This window comes from Panthera onca, chromosome C1, assembly GCF_046562875.1.
Source record: "Panthera onca isolate mPanOnc1 chromosome C1, mPanOnc1 haplotype 2, whole genome shotgun sequence".
In the NCBI taxonomy this organism is placed as follows: domain Eukaryota; kingdom Metazoa; phylum Chordata; class Mammalia; order Carnivora; family Felidae; genus Panthera; species Panthera onca.
In genome coordinates, this window is record NC_138346.1 from 134,963,792 (window position 1) to 134,969,605 (window position 5,814).

A 5,814-nucleotide genomic window follows, 5' to 3' on the forward strand; every position below is an offset into this window, starting at 1 on the left:
TAGGAAACAATTCCAATGATTTCAGGGATGTGGGCAATAGTTCTCAAAGAAAAATGAAATGTAGACATTTTTTAAAAAACAAAATAAAAGATATGCCCCAAAAAGAAAGATTCAGGGAGCACTATTTTCAGAATGGGTCATTAAGAAACAAAAATAAAGATCTTGGTATTATGCTCGCCAATTGGAAACTTACTGATTTTAAGATAAATGGCCTTGAAAACTGCACTGAACTGAATCCATTTTAGTGGACTATTCAAGACAGACAACTATCTCTCAGGTCCTTTGGAAAATAATGGAATTCAAGTGCAGTACTAATCCAATAAAGAATTTTCAAGAGTCAATATCAGCTACTTAGCATGGTGATAGGCGCAAAGCCATTACTGTTGACTTCACTTCCGTTACTCAGAAGTATTGCTTTGCTATTAAACTATGGCTTTAGGGGATATTTAGACCTTTTCCCCCTAAGCATCCCTCGTAATTTATTCCATTTGGAAGATCTGCATCAAGCATAATTTAAAATCTTCGGGCTCTATTCTCTCCTGTAGAAGCATAGCTCCCATTAGTGCTAATGAAAGCTATCTGTACATCTCAAGCAGTGTACCTCTCATAAGTGTTTAAGAACCAAAATGTTTTATGTCCTGTGAGAGAAGCAGCACTAAAGAGAATCTGGATACAATTTAACAAGGTTAAAATGCAAAGGGTGGGTTGTTTTCCAGATGACAGTATTCCTTAAAAGGTATGTCATGTTTCTGTTAACAAAAGCCCAGCAGGGTTCTCACAGACTCACTGAGGGGGGAAAAAAAAAAGCAGTCCCAACTTTGAACATACACAAAGAATAAGAAATACTTCTACTCTATAAAAGGAAGTTTGGGGTTTGGGGTTTCTATTCTTCCTTTTTTTTTTTTTTTTTTTTGAGAGGAGAGGGATATGTGTGTGTCTTAAGACTCAAGAGTATGACCCTTTACTGCATTTACTGATAGACCTTAAATAATTTGCTGTTGTTCTTTTGGTTTGCATTAGGATACAAAAGAAAAAAACTCTGTGTACCTTCTGTCTTTGTGGCCCAGATTGAATAAGGGAATATATTTGCCAAAAAAAAAAAAAAAAAAAAAAAAAAGAGTACATACTTTATCTTCAGAGTAGCTCTTTGCCTAGGGTCAGACACTCATCAAATCTTGTGCAGGCCCTCTCATGCCTTAGCTAGATTATTAGAGGATTAGAAATATGTTCTGTAAATTCGTGACTAAAAGCTTGTCACTTCCCACCTCCATCGCACTCAACTGCCCCTGGATTCTTGTTTTTCTGGCCAGTGTGCTGCTGGATTTCACCACAGAGTATCCCAAATCGCACTCCAAGTAGCCTGCAGCCATTTCCTTCTACGGCATCACCAACCTTGGAGCCTCCTCCTGCAGGTCCTCTGAGACAGCTGGTGAGCTTGTTTGGAATACCAAAATCTCTGAACTGCTGCAAGGGCAAATCTGTTTCAAGCCCCACCTCCACCCCTTACTGAAACTAAGGGGATATTGAATGCTTCCTGAAAACACAGAAATAATCCTGAAGACGATTAAAGGATTTCATCACATTTTGAAATCAAATGGCTGTTCAAAAAAAACTGGGATGGTCTCCAAGTTTTGATGTGGGGAAAATTTTGGTTATCACAACATTATCACTGAGGCTGTACGTGGCACAAAACATTGATATAAAGCAACATCACTGCTGATTAAACACCATTAGCATATTCAGTTGGAAACACAAACGTAAACACAGATTTCCAATGTTTGCACCATGTACAATTGCAATATTCATCTTTGGGCAGGAGTGAATAAATAGAGACTTGGAGACAGAAGAAAAGCTAGTGTGCACACTCAAAGAATGTGTAAATGAATGCTTAAAGTAGCTGGGGAGGTCGTATTTATCTTATTTTTAAGAACACTGGTTAAGTTCTCTTTTATTTTTTTCTTTACAGCTTGTAGCTATTATGTACTTGTGATATTGCCAAGTGGAATGTGGCTGGAAGCATATGTTTAATAAAAGTGTGTGCAGGCGCATACACACACACACTCACACACACATTAAAGCAATACCATGGTTTCCTCTTAAACTGACAGATGTAAGGCACTTTGGGAATTGAGGCACTCCTATTTTAACTCTCCACATTATGTTCAGGCACTTGGAGTCTGAGTATGTTAGAGCAAAGGGAAATAAGTAAGCCTTATGCACATCAAGAACGGTAAGAGCTGACAGTCTGGAGCAGTTACTTTTGTTTGTCCAGATTCTGAAAGTGTTTTTCTGTCAGTTGTTGATCTCATGTGTTTTCCAGATGCCAGAAACCCAATCTAGGTTGTGCAGAATTGGTTTCCTAGGCACAGACCTCTACCAAGCTCACAATCCACCCATAGCCCACCCGTACAACCATCTAGACCTTAGTACTGGTATTTTGTGCCTTTACGTCCATCTTTCTTTCCCTCCCACAAATTCCTAATTTGTTGTTGTAAGCCATGTCAATTCTTCACGAATTAAGGGTCACTATAAACAAATAATTTGCAAAAATGCATACATATTCATGAAGAAACATATTAAGATAATATTAGACTTATGTTTATATATGCTTACATATATGTTTATATGTTTATAGTTCTTTATCCTGTGCTCTCTAGGCATCAAAGATGGAGCACGTGAAAAAGTCTGAGATTCAAAAACCTGAGTTCGTATCCAAATTTTGCTACAATCTAATGATATAATTGTGTAATTTTTCTCATAGTCACTTAACCTTTGTAAGTTTCAATTTCTTAATTTGGAAGATGGTAGAGCTACAATACTTAAGTGGTTTTCGATTTTTTTTAAGGAATAGAATCCTTTATTTCATGTAAAAACTTACCCAAAACCAATATTTAAAAGAGCCAAGACTGAAATGGCTCAAGTTGAAGCTGAATGGAGTGTGGTGTTTTCTTCTCTCCAACGTTCTCTTTTACCTCCCATTTCACCTTCATTGTTACCACTGCTTCCTCCATGAAATCTGGGGAACACTACTGAAAACATGTGAAATACATCATCTCCGCGGACTCGTTCAGATTGAAATTATTTTATTCTAGGTATTTATTCTAGGTAGAAAAAGAGTGGTAGTCAAAACATTTAACATACGCAGTATGGGTATCAATCTGTCAGCCTAAACCAACCTAACCTATGTCCCCACCTACCAAGTGGGAATCAGTACTGACTTTGAGATTCATACCAAACATGTTTAAGCACTAATGAATAACTGAGGCTCACTTACAGGGTGAATATCTGACAAACCTAGTTAGCAGGGCTGTTGGGAGAATACAATGAAATAATGACTAAGAAAGTGGATGGCATGCTAATAAAGCATTACAGAGATGAAGGAAGAGTATACAGACTCTAAAATCAGTGCTCCTCAAACACATACAGCTCCCAAAAACAAGCATCAACTTTCAGATTCAACACAGTCTACATTTTCATTTAAAAAAAAAATCTTCCTTGGGGCACCTGGGTGGCTCAATCGATTGAGCCTCCAACTTCTGTTCAGGTCGTGATCTCCTGGTTTGGGCTCACTGCTGTCAGCCTGTCAGCACAAAGCCCACTTCAGATCCTCTCTCCCCCTCTCTCTACCCCTGCCCCCCTTGTGATCTCTCAAAAATAAATACAGATTATAAAATATCTTCCCTAAATATAAACTCCATAGACACAGATGACTAAAAGTTTTACCCAATTAGCATCGATACACACAGCACTTAACTTCTCCATCTGAAACACCTGCATCCAGTTAGTTCCTGGCATTCCAATCTTCCTCAAGGGATTTTGGAGGACTAGTAATGTTCCGTTTCTGGATTTGGGTGCTGATGTGTTCAGTTTGCATAACTTTACTGAACTGTATTTTTGTGATGTGCATTCATAAGTCAATAAATTTTTTTAAAAAAATCTTCTCAGGAACATAAGATAGGAAATTTCTTTAGAGCTACATGTGTGTATTGGTTTTCTAGTGATGAGTAACAAAATGACCATAAACTTAGCAACTTCAAACAACACACACCTACTATCTCACAGCTTTCATGTGTCATCAAGAGTCCAGCATGGCTTAGCTGGGTCCTTCCATCAGAGACTCACAAGGATGCAACCAAGGTATGGGTGGGACTGTATCTTCATCTAGAGGCTTGAATGAGGAATTTACTTCAAAGCTCTCTCAGGTTGTTGGCATATTTCATTTTCTTGCTCTTGTAGGACTGAACGTCCATTTCTTACTGGCTATCATCTGGAAGTCCCCCTCTAGTTCTAGAGGCAACTCATAGCTCCCTACTATGTGACCCTCTCTACAAGTGACCCACAACATGGCAGTTATTTCCTCCAGGCCAGCAGACTCTATTGAAATGGACTCATAAAGAATGAAATACAATTAACTCCCATCGCTTTTGCCATATTCTACTGGTTACAATCAAGTCACAGTCTCCATGCACACTCAAGAGGAGGGGATCACTAGGGGCTTGCATTAGGGCACATCCAACACCATATCTAAAAGTGCTCAATACTTGTGCTTCATTTTCCCAGAACACAAATACAGTTGTTTCTAAAGGAATCTCAAGTATCCAAAGCACAGGCAAAGTTTTGGGCAGTTTCTGTCTCTTGTGTTCTAGAACTGCCTGGAACTTTATACAATAGTTTTAGGAGCTTCCTAATCAAGAATTCAGTTTCATTGAGGATCACTGCATTACCTACATGATGCATAGTGAGTGTGACAAGAAAGGGTCAGATATTGGGTATAGAGTCTTGAGCTGAGAAGTGATGTCCAAGATGGAGATACAGATTTAGGAGTCACTGAGAAGAAATAGGCATGAAATCTTAGGGTCCTTAAGCCATACTGGAGTTATATTATCCTAATTAACAGAAGGATCCTGGGATCGGGGGTGGGGGAGATAATGAAACTAGAAGAAATATGAGACCTAGCTGATATTAATTGATTGTACTCCAAAATCATATTATATAAGATTCTTTGGATCCCACTTTACAATCATAACTCCCCAGGAGGAAATTGAGGATACTGTCCAAAACCCTGCACCATGTCAACCAAGTGTCAGCTGCCTTGGTTGGTATGTTCTCTACCCATAATGAAAAAGGGTTGGGCTAAACCAAAGCAGGACTTTGAAGGGTCACACGTCTTCATCGATATTTCAATTGTTGACTGCTTATGTATTTGTTTTTTCCTTTACAAATGATAGTACTTTACCATCTTGCCACAGATTATTTCCTTGACCTCTTGAGATTCGAGGCTAAGTAAGCTCTGTTGAAAGCACTAGCATGAAAGAGCTGGTGCTTGAGTTTGATGGTTGATTTAATGTGTTAATTTGACTGGGCCACAAGGTGGCCAGATATTTGGTTACACGTAATTTCTGAGTGTGTGTATGAGGATGTTTCCGGATGAAATTAACATTTGAATCCATACACTGAGTAAAGCAGATTGCCCTTCCCAGTGTGGGCAGGTCTTATGCAATGTTTTAAAGGCCTAAATAGAATAAAAGATGGCTCTCCTGGGTCTGGACCTCTCAGCCTCCATAACCATGTGAGCCAACTGCTTATAATACATCTCTCCCTCTCCTTCTCTCCATATATATTCATACACATATATAGGGAACCCTGACTAAATACACAAAGGTTATTCACAATTAAACTCTGTATTTTGTAGCTAGGCTGCTATCAGGAATTTAACAAGGAAGTTTCACTCTTTCACTCATTGGATCTCATATATCCAAGATGCTTCTCTTAAGGTAATTTATATGAAAATGCTTAGTAAACTAAATGTCCTTT

At 38.5% G+C, this 5,814-nt stretch overlaps 1 non-coding gene across 1 annotated transcript; it reads left to right on the forward strand.

The window, feature by feature from the left end:
- The first annotated feature begins 964 nt into the window (after positions 1-964).
- Positions 965-1,088, forward strand: LOC132674097 (small nucleolar RNA SNORA31). The gene has a single exon (XR_009608408.1). It is a non-coding gene; the product is annotated as a small nucleolar RNA SNORA31 (small nucleolar RNA).
- The last annotated feature ends 4,726 nt before the right edge of the window (positions 1,089-5,814 follow it).